Genomic DNA, 11,648 nt, shown 5'->3' with positions numbered 1-11,648 from the left:
GACTTAACGTATTAATTCTTCACAGTTGTGAAAAGTTTAAGTAACTTACGATATTTTTTGCTAAATGTATGCGCTAATTTTACTTTATTAAATTCCCGACTTTTCCCGGAATTTTACTCATGAATGTAATATCCCGACATTTTCCCGCTTTACCCGAATGGTTTACATTTCTGAAATAAACGACCATGGATTGTAAAGCTTTTGAGAAAAAGTTTCGTCATGATGAAATGAATGAATTTAAGGATTTGATAGGTTTATATAATTATGGAAAAAAAAACGATAAATAATGTTCCCGGTTTTGGTTCGAAATTCCAGGTTTTTTCCCCGGTTTTCGCGGTCCTATTTCAATTCCCGGTTTTTACACCCTGCATCAAAGATTCTGTGTTACAGAATATAGAATTTTGGAAATATTCAAAGATTTTTTTTTAAATTTTGATCATATTTCTATACTTATAATTTTTATGTCAGCATAAATTTTGGATTTTCAACTTTGTTTTCGAAAAACATCATAATGCTAGTTTTCCAAAATTTGCCGTACGTCTCGGTGGTCGAGTGGTTAGCGTGGTAAGACGGTAATCGCTGGTCCACTGATGGCATGGGTTCGATTCCCATCTCGGTACCCAGTAATGTTAATAATGTTAATATTAAGTTGTCCACGTCATTTATTCAGTCTGAAAAGCCTAAATCGGCTAAGACGGTGTATGTCTTTTTTTTTTTAAATTAAAAAAAAATAAACTCAATTTTTCATTATTTTTTCAAAGAATTTTATGCTATTTCCTCCACACCATCACAGAATTTTTGAGTAGAATTTTTCATTCGTATAAAAACACAATTTTTTTCGTAGTACTGTCACTGCGTCGCAGACTGTATACAAATTGTACCGCTGATATGCAGCTTCGAATCACATGATTTTTCAAGTAGTAGTAGGTAGTAGTTCAAAGTAGTAGTTTAAAGCTACGATACATGGAATTTTCTGTGTTTCCCTTATATGAGAAGCTTAATTTTGATATAAGAAGTACACAGTACACATAAGAACCCAGTTGATTCCCATTTAGAACGTTGAAGATAAGTTATATTCATTGATTAATTATTTGAAAAAAAAATCCGTTAACTTCAATTTGATTTTGGTTTCAATCGCATTACGAAACTGTCCGTAAAATGAAAAAAAAAAAGAATCCTTTGAAGTTTATTCAGCTAAAATGAAACCCCCGGTTGGCAGCACTTCGACAACAGTTCATTGAACTCAACGGCAGTGCACGGCATGGTTTGCAGATTCAAATTGCAATGTTTACATTGATTGACCTTGACCTGAATCAGAATCTAGCCGGCATAGTCAACGTAGAAGTAGCGTCCATAAATAAGGTTCCGCCAACATTTCCAATCTTAATTCGTCTTTTGAAGATGGTTTCTTTTAAAAATTGGAGGATAAATAGTGCAAAAAAGGGATTCTATCATGTATTTCATTGGTTGACATTGTTTATGGACGATCTACAAGACCATTTTTTCTGGACATATGACTTTTAGTACATCTCTTTGAGAGACGAGATGTGTACTAAACATATTGTTTTCGATCGATAGTTGATAAAAAAAAATTGGAAATTTCAATGAATCATGGAAAAGTCTATTCAATTGAGTGCTATTCATATTGATTTAGGATTAAAAAAGTTGGTAATGATAAATTATCAGTTTCATTATAAGACAAATTGAATGTAGTGTCAGTTCCGATGATGTCATTCTTGAAGCTTCCTCGATATAGAAGTAATCAAATCTTATTTTAAGCTTGCTTACAATTAAGTCTGCGATTATATTTAGAAATGTTTCAATCATTATGTCTGTTAATTGTTGTTTCTATTCGCTCATAATCAAGTTCCTACACTCAACGAAATCGACACATTGTGGCTATGTGTGAGCCTATATAGATTTTTGCAATTTGTGTCCCATTTGAAAAATATGTGTCCCACACATAGTCAAAAACATAGAATGGTTATGTGTGGCGACACATAAAGAATATATGTGCGGAACAATGAATTTTATTAAATTTAGCATACAGATGCTATATGGAAGGCAGTTTAATTTTCTGCTGTTTCTTTGTTCAATTTACTCTTTCAATTAAAAATTACCAAATAACAAACGATACGTACTATTAGACAACTTTATTTTTTAAACAAAACTTATTTTACTTAAAATCACACTGCACGAAGGTTAATCATGTTTCTAACTGGTTACCGGTCATTCTCCTGCACAGGCGGAGCATTGCGTGGATTAACACTATCTGGACTGGACCTTGACCCACTGGGAATAGCAGCTTTTTCTTCGAATGTTAACTCTATAGCGTCCATGGTTGGAGTATTTCGATATTCAGCAGGGATCCACAAAGAAAAATATTCTTCCTTGATGCTTCTTCTGGAGAAGTAAAAATAGCGTAGTACTTCCAGCGTTCGGGAATAACAATTCTGGGAAAATGAAAAAAGGATAACTCAGTTATTTAAAATATGTTACAATCGTCATACTTACAAACTGCAAACGTTACTGGTTCGGAACCGGCCAGCCAGCGGCCAGGAGCCAGTGAAATCGCCAAAAAAAAGCCTTTATTCTGGTTTTTTTTCCTGGACGGAAGAAAACAAACTTTGATTTTTCTGATCGCGCCATTTTCGAAAACGAGACAAAAAACATCGACAGAAAATTCGATGATCTTCTGACTGATTGCACACGCTCATTTCAGTTTAGGCAGCCCAATATATTTGCTTCACATAAAATCTATATGTGAAATTGTTGGTTTTCAACTGATTCAAATAGATTCAATGTGTAGAACGATTTCAGAAACGTATGTGTGTAGAAACATACTATATAAATGTGGATTTTTTGCAGTGTATGTAAAGCTTCCAAACTGATAATTTTTACCATATAAGGACTAGGTATGTTCATGGTTTGTTGACAAGCTAACGCTTGAATTTCTTAGATGAAAACTATTTAATCTTAACAAATAGCTGTTCAGAACCATACTCATCGCCCTTCAACGTCGTAAAAGCTTAAATCCACTCAAATATTGAGGAATTCACTTACCTTTCGCAGCTGTAGGGCGTAGACTCGCGGCTGATGACGATAGCGGGCGTAGCCCAAGGCCACCAAACTTCCCCCCACCAACCATAGGTATCTGACCGAAGGGTGCTGGAACCACTTGCGCCCGGAATCGACCGAAAAGGAACGCACCACCTGCCCGAAATTCGACCCGGAACGGGAGCACCGCAGCAGACGATGGCCCGACATCGCCATTTTTGTTGATGTACTAAATGTTTTTCCTGGTCGTTTGTTTTGGTTTCTTGCTTCCGAGTGCGAGAATCGGTTTTGACGTTTCTCTTTTGGTTCTTTGCATTCGAAAGGGATGGCTCTAAAAACTGGGAGAAGGCAATCAGCTTGAAATGAGAGAATTTTCTAGAGAGGATTTTCAACATACGGAGATGAAGAAAAATTAAAACATCGCATGGAGAGCAATGATTCAAACGCACGTGGTTGGAAGAGTTGCCATCATCTTCCTTAGAAGAACCTCTTTGGTCGGAAGACATTGAAATAAGAATTTTTAAATTAAGATAAAAACAGATTTCAATTTTTTGTAAAAAAGGATTTCCTCAGAAAATTCTCAGGGTATTCTCAGAATCCAAAATATATTTTTGTTTTGTTTTGATAGTAATTTAATCCGTAAGGGTCATTCTTCCTCAAGGGTTTCATGAAACTTGGTATAGGTTTTAAGCTTGAGGAATCTTGACTTCTCAAGCAATATTTAGCCCATTCTGGAAAGTGGGAATTAAGCCTGTTTAGTAACTAGACTTGAAAAGCGTAGCGAAAACTGCTCGAGAAAAGGGGGTTGGCAGTTAAAGTTGAAAAAAAAAAAAATGTTGAAGCTTTACTTATTTGAGTGTGAACTATGAATTTTGCGCATGATAATTATTTCAAATTATCCGTAATGCTCTTAAAATGACAAAATTTTCTAACAATAAAATGATGTTGTAAAATTTTGCATGAAGTGGTTGTTATTCGAATTTAATAATAATTATATAAGATTACTAGCAGACCCGGTAAACTTCGTCTTACCATGTTAAACTTGGCGTCCATTTTCCATTTTTTTTTCTATGCTGGTTAACTTTTAAAATGCATTAAATACTGAGTTGTTCATCGTCTCGCTTTTGTGCCCATGTCCTAGTTTTTTTTAAATGTCCCTCCTTTCCATTTACTCGAATTGCCCTGCTTAAATCTATTAAAATAAAACCTAACAATTTTAACTTTATTCTACGGTTATTTTCTTTAATTATTAAAAAATAACCTTCAATAAATCTTGCACAACTTACATGAATACTTTTTTATTTACTTATCTTGTATTCAGATTTTTTGTAAATCGCCGAATGATCAGTTTCAGGTTCTTGTTGCAAATTGGTTTTTCTTCACCACTCAATGTAATCATCCAACTTGGCCAGCCTAGTGCTTAAAAAAAACACTTTTTGTAACTTGTTCCATGAATGATTATAATATGTTCGAATCAAAACTGAGGTTTAAATCGAAATCAAAAGTTTCTCATTTATTGGAATTTATTGCATATGAAACTTTATGGAAAAAGAATTTGGAATATTGGAACAATTTTCAGAGTTTTTCTAATATTAAGCCTAACGCAGCGCTATCAGCTCCCAATTAGTTTTGGATGGTATATTTTTTAGAGCTGAAGATATAAAAAAAACATTAGAGAAGGTTTTTTTAACTAACCATTTTCAAACAGCTTTTTGTTCATTCCTGACCCTACTGCAAACTACTTTTTTATATTGATTCAAGTCAAAAATTCAAATTATATTTCTTTGAACATCAAGGAAACGATAAGTTTTAAAAAGAGAAAAAAATATTTTTAGATTATTTCTGAATTTCTGAACATCGTTGGTGGTGATCTGTGAGTTCATTTAGGATTATGTTAAATTTTCAAGATTCAATAAAATTTAATTGAAAAGCTGGTTTTTTTAAATTAAATAGTTCGGAAAGAAATAATTTGTTCAGGCTACGATGGTTTCATGAGTTCGTTTAATTTTCTCGAAACTATCATGCCAACATAACTCAAAACCTTAATAAAAAAAAAGTGTCTTTTTTATTGTAAAGTTTTCTGAACTGAAATTTCTTCCGGAAAATACATATTTTCACTTTTTATTATAAAAAAAGTAGTTTATTTAATTAATAACTTTAACTTATGTTTGCTAAAAATCTAAGAGTTCTCTGCACTCGGCCTTTAAATACATCAATCCTATATAATCTATTTCAAAGGACAGTTAATGTGTTTGTTCATTTTCATCGGATATTGTTGTTGTTCTTAAAATTTGAAGGTGCTTGATTCATCTTCTGTTAAGTACAGTTGTACGTGTTCAAAAAAATGTTTTCGATCTACTTCTGTCGAAAACATGTTATCCTTTTTCTGTTATCGAATCACACTGTTCTGTTTCTGTTATTTGAATCCAAACTAACCATATTGGATTATACGAAATTGAAACTAAAGCTCTCCACTTTTTTCAAACGCCCACAAAGTGTCATATTTTTATTTCATATGCATCAGTACTAAATTCATATTTTTAGACAATAATTACTTATTAAATTAACACGAACTAAAAAAGTTTTTTATTTTTAAAATCGCTTGTATTGTTTTGATTCGATCGGCAAAATATCAATCTGGGTCACATCTAGCCGTCATTCATTAATATGTGCTGTACGAATGAGCTTTAGGAATCAAGAAGAAAAAAACACATCTAGGCTTCATATCGCCACCACGTGCATTGAAAGTATGCTTGGTTGAGAAATAGGCGCCCAAATATTCCCACTAATCAGTATGCTATGCCATGGTTACTATCCTCTTGCGACGTTTGCTCGCGACGCTTTGACCATGGAGACGAAAAATAAACCGCCCAAAGGAAAGAAAATCTTGAAAAAAATGGATGCCATGACTTTTATTTCATTCAAAAAACTACAAATTTAATTATTACGGACAATTGATGCGACTTTATGTTATTTTTATTCGATATAAACCGATTCGCATAACTACAGAATATTCTAAAAATAGTTTCATTTGAAACGGTTGGCTCATTCCGGAGGAGTAGTACTACAAACACCGTTACAAGAGAATTTTATATAATAGATTTAAAAACCGAGGATTTGAAATAATTTTTTTTTAAACAAAGTTAACATTACAAAAAAATTTAATTCATCGAAGTTTAATTCTTAAAACTTTGCAAAAAAAATCGGACTTTATTGAGGGATGAATCAAAGCCTATGAACAAAATTCTACAAAATAAGTGTTTTTAGAAGCGTGTTTTTAGAAGTTAAAAATTATGTTTAGTTTTGAAACTATAAAAATGACATTTTCAATTATTATGGAAAGAGCTTAAAGGCTTTTAAGCAAAAGTAACATAATACTAAATCATTGAAAAGGAAAAATAAATTTATAGAAAAAAACACTTAGAAGCGATGAAATATTCGGATAGGCGCAAGAATGAAAATCGTAGATTTTAATTATTCTCTTTTGTATCATAATTGAATATAGCTGAACATGTGATTCGTTTATTTGTTAACACATAAACAAATAATAAAAATGATAACACTCGAAATAAGACTAAATTTTAAGAAAAAAAAAAATTGAATTACCATGCCATTTTCATCACCGTTAGTAATTTTGGCTATTTTTTTCTAAATTTTTGTTGTATTTTTTAGTTTTAAAGTTTCAATTTTTTATTTTTATCATTTTTCTCATTTTCTAATAATTTTTAGTCCTGTTATTTTTTTTAGATTATGTTTTTTTCTAATCAATGTAATATTGTTTTTTTTTTGTCATTTTTGTCATTTTTGTAATTTTTGTCATTTTGTCATTTTTGTCATTTTTGTAATTTTTGTAATTTTTGTAATTTTTGTAATTTTTATAATTTTTGTAATTTTTGAAATTTTTGTAATTTTTGTAATTTTTGTAATTTTTGTAATTTTTGTAATTTTTTTCTTTTTTGTCATTTTTGACGGGGACGATTTTCGATCACCGCTAATTGTTATTATCGATTTTGGTTGATATTTTTCGGTGAAAATAAAGTCAAATCCAAACAACTTCTTCACGTTTCGGCTTACTGTTTTGTTTCGGCCATCTTCAGAAAAACTGTACTTCATAAAATTTTAAAAAATAGAATATAATACAAAAAATGTTTTGTTAGAATAATCACACAATTTTCCGTCACTTTTAACTACACTAGAAGCACTTACAATTGTTTCGCCGTGTGCTTTCCTAACGGCTGTCTAACTTACTTTGAGTCAGATTTTGAATCGCTTCTAGTAGCTTGCGTTTTGCGTTCTTGGTGACGTCGTGCAGTCGGTTGTTGTCGTCGTGTTTGGGGTCGTCGTTTTCGAATTCTTTCTTGAGAACTGTGGCGTGTATATTCTAGAGATCTCGATAGCGTCTTGTTTTATGTTTACTGTATTTCCTTTTTTCAGTTTTATATGTAGGGGAGAATGAGGATACTTGATCCCTGGGGATACTTGATTCCTTAGCTATATCTCGAAACTGGAATGTCTTACAAAGATCAAATGTTCTAGAAAAATGTGCCAAAATGAGCAAAATAACAATGCTTGAAGTTTAAAAAATTTTAACAAAATAATTATTTGAGTAATTGAGCTTTGTTTGAAAAATTTCACAAAATGTAACTTGAAGATCTTTTTTCATCATTTTAAAATGTTCCTTACATGGGAAAATGATGAAAAAAATATTTGCTCCAATGTATCAATCGTTCGAGCGTAAAATGAACTTCATAATGGCATATTTTCAAAGTAATGGAAAACACTCAACTTTTTTCAGAAAAAGTTTTCTAAAATGTTGATTATGGGTACAATTGATCCCCTAGAGTTGGTTACAATTGATCCCCCTTCCAAACGGCATATTCTTCTGCTAAATTTTTCTTAGAAAAAAAAAAAAAAAAAAATTGATCGTTATGATTGCTGATTACGAAATTACTAATATTTATCCAAAAACTAATATTTATCAAACAATTGTCTGAAAAAAAGAGCAAAAATAATTAATTTTCTCTTAATTGTAAAAAATAGCGCCTTTAAGTATGCAATGTTATTAGCGTTGAGACAAAGTTATAGAATTTTCTTCTTATGTCTGCTGTAAATTGTTTAATGAGAACAAACATGACTAAAATAGTCAATTAACACTCTATCTTGGGGTTTTGTTTGATTTTTATACAAGGATTAGGGCTTCCTGAATAAAAGATCAAGTCTCCTTCAATAGGGGATCAAGTCTCCCCTAACTTCAGAAAAATCGCAATTTTTTTACTCCCACGAAAATGCTTCTAGTTCATCAACGGGTTTAAGTATCGTTCTAATTTTTGGAGCATAGAAACTTGAAGTTACAAGCTGTCAGAAAATGTTAAAGACGGCGAGTTGCTAAATTTTTCCAAAAAGATTTGGTGAAAATAAGAAAAGGGGATCAAGTATCCCCACTCTCCCCTAATGTTTCAGCAGTCTTTCTTTTTCCTTCTTGGTTTACTCACATTACATATAAAACTGAAAAAAGGAAATACAGTAAACATAAAACAAGACGCTATCGAGATCTCTAAAATATACAGCTCATAATCAAAAAACTAAGAGCGACGCCACAGTTCTCAAGAAAGAATTCGAAAACGACGACCCCAAACACGACGACAACAACCGACTGCACGACGTCACCAAGAACGCAAAACGCAAGCTACTAGAAGCGATTCAAAATCTGACTCAAAGTAAATTAGACAGCCGTTAGGAAAGCACACGGCGAAACAATTGTAAGTGCTTCTAGTGTAGTTAAAAGTGACGGAAAATTGTGTGATTATTCTAACAAAACATTTTTTGTATTATATTCTATTTTTTTAAATTTTATGAAATACAGTTTTTCTGAAGATGGCCGAAACAAAACAGTAAGCCGAAACGTAAAGAAGTTGTTTGGATTTGACTTAATTTTCACCGAAAAATATCAACCAAAATCGATGATAATAATTTTGTCATTTTTGTCATTTTTGTCATTTTTGTCATTTTTGTCATTTTTGTCATTTTTGTCATTTTTTGTCATTTTTGTCATTTTTGTCATTTTTGTCATTTTTGTCATTTTTGTCATTTTTGTCATTTTTGTCATTTTTGTCATTTTTGTCATTTTTGTCATTTTTGTCATTTTTGTCATTTTTGTCATTTTTGTCATTTTTGTCATTTTTGTCATTTTTGTCATTTTTGTCATTTTTGTCATTTTTGTCATTTTTGTCATTTTTGTCATTTTTGTCATTTTTGTCATTTTTGTCATTTTTGTCATTTTTGTCATTTTTGTCATTTTTGTCATTTTTGTCATTTTTGTCATTTTTGTCATTTTTGTCATTTTTGTCATTTTTGTCATTTTTGTCATTTTTGTCATTTTTGTCATTTTTGTCATTTTTGTCATTTTTGTCATTTTTGTCATTTTTGTCATTTTTGTCATTTTTGTCATTTTTGTCATTTTTGTCATTTTTGTCATTTTTGTCATTTTTGTCATTTTTGTCATTTTTGTCATTTTTGTAATTTTTTTAATTTTTGTAATTTTTGGGATTTTTGTAAATTTTGTAAATTTTGTAAATTTTGTAATTTTTGTCATTTTTGTCATTTTTGTCATTTTTGAAATTTTTGTTATTTTGGAAATTTTGTAATTTTGTGTTATTTTTGAAGTTTTTGTTATTTTTGTACTTTTTGTAAATTTCGTTGTATTTGTAATTTTTGTCATTTTTGGCAGTTTTGTCATTATTGTGGTTTTTATCATTTTTGTGATTCTTTTCATTTTTGTTATTTTTTTTCATTTTTTGTCATTTTGTCATTTCTGTCATGTTTGTCATTTTTGTCATTTTTGTCATTTTTGTCATTTTTGTCATTTTTGTCATTTTTGTCATTTTTGTCATTTTTGTCATTTTTGTCATTTTTGTCATTTTTGTCATTTTTGTCATTTTTGTCATTTTTGTCATTTTTGTCATTTTTGTCATTTTTGTCATTTTTGTCATTTTTGTCATTTTTGTCATTTTTGTCATTTTTGTCATTTTTGTCATTTTTGTCATTTTTGTCATTTTTGTCATTTTTGTCATTTTTGTCATTTTTGTTATTTTTGTCATTTTTGTCATTTTTGTCATTTTTGTCATTTTTGTCATTTTTGTCATTTTTGTCATTTTTGTCATTTTTGTCATTTTTGTCATTTTTGTCATTTTTGTCATTTTTGCCAATTTTATTAATTTTTGCCATTTTTGTTATTTTCGTATTTTTTTCATTTTTGTCACTTCAGTAGTTTTCGCCTTTTTTGTCACTTGAAATTTTTGGCTCTTTCGAAATTTTAGTCATTTGTATATCGGAAAAATCTTAAATGTAGATCCAGAACGTACTTTTAATAATTAAAATTAAGAATCCAGATCAATATAGATTATATTAATCGAAATTATTCCTTCACGCCAACCTTAAACGTTTCCTATTCCACTTCAAATTCTGTCTCAAATATGCAGCTAAATAATTACAGTTTTCTCACGAAGCTGGCTGCCTTCTCGATATCGCGTGTAATAATCTGCATAAGTAAATAGCTATTACTTAGCTTATCATCATCACGATGGGTTGGAAAACCTGAGCTGGGCAGCTTACCGATATTTAACCATTGCTTGCAAGTAGGTTTGAGGCCCGGTGAGATTGCTCGGGAAAGGAGGAGACAGAATTCTGATGTCTCCTGCTTGTTTACTTTCTTGACGTCGTCGTCGTCGTCGTCGCATGCCATTGGGGATCAAATTTCTTTCAGACCCAGCGAGGAGTAAGGGCCTCTACTCTTCGATTCGGATTAAGAGAAAAATTGCTGCAAACATCGTTTAGCGGTTTTATTAATGCTCATCACCGAAGTGCAAGGACGTGATTTGTTTCTCTAGTTTGTCGCTCTAATCAGGGTCATGTTTGACAATTATTTTCTAATTGGAGACATTAGTATTAGAAATTCAGCATTTAAAACAATCTTGAAGCACAGCGTGTCGTTGTTCTCCAATTAATATTAAGAGAAAGTGAGGACGGTTGTTCCCTGGGTTGTTCCTCTTAGTAATAGGAATCTATTACAGAGTTCAAGTGTTCTATAGCGGCACCCATAAAAGAGGTTTCAAAAATCCAATGCCTATTTAGCAGACATCTGCGCCGAAAAGCACTACTGGCATAAAGATTTGAGCTCCCAAACAAAATGAATCACTACATTCAAGTGAAACAAGAAAAACATTTTATGGGATTTTCATCCTCTTGGATAATTCATCAAAATGAATATAGTGAGAATCGAACTCACTGAAACATCTCATCTCGGCTTGCTAGCTGATATCTTACCCAGTGCACCATCTAAGTCGGTTAGTTTATTGTCATAGTAGTCAAATTGGGGTCATTTTTGAATTTCTCAAACCCTGTGGTCTGTGGTTTTTGTTTAAAACTCATCCATAGTTTTTGCAGAATTTTTCGGTCATATGCAATGCAGTTGCGCTGGGAGGACAATGCCAGTTATTAGAAAGCTTGTTAATGCCGGTCCGGCATAGAATCTCATACCGGTAATTCCGCCTTCAAGGCAGTTCATTATTGGAGTAGAGTCTGATTTGTGGCTG

The sequence above is a fragment of the Uranotaenia lowii genome, chromosome 3, assembly GCF_029784155.1.
Source record: "Uranotaenia lowii strain MFRU-FL chromosome 3, ASM2978415v1, whole genome shotgun sequence".
Lineage (NCBI taxonomy): Eukaryota > Metazoa > Arthropoda > Insecta > Diptera > Culicidae > Uranotaenia > Uranotaenia lowii.
Note: the sequence above shows the minus strand (reverse complement) of the source record.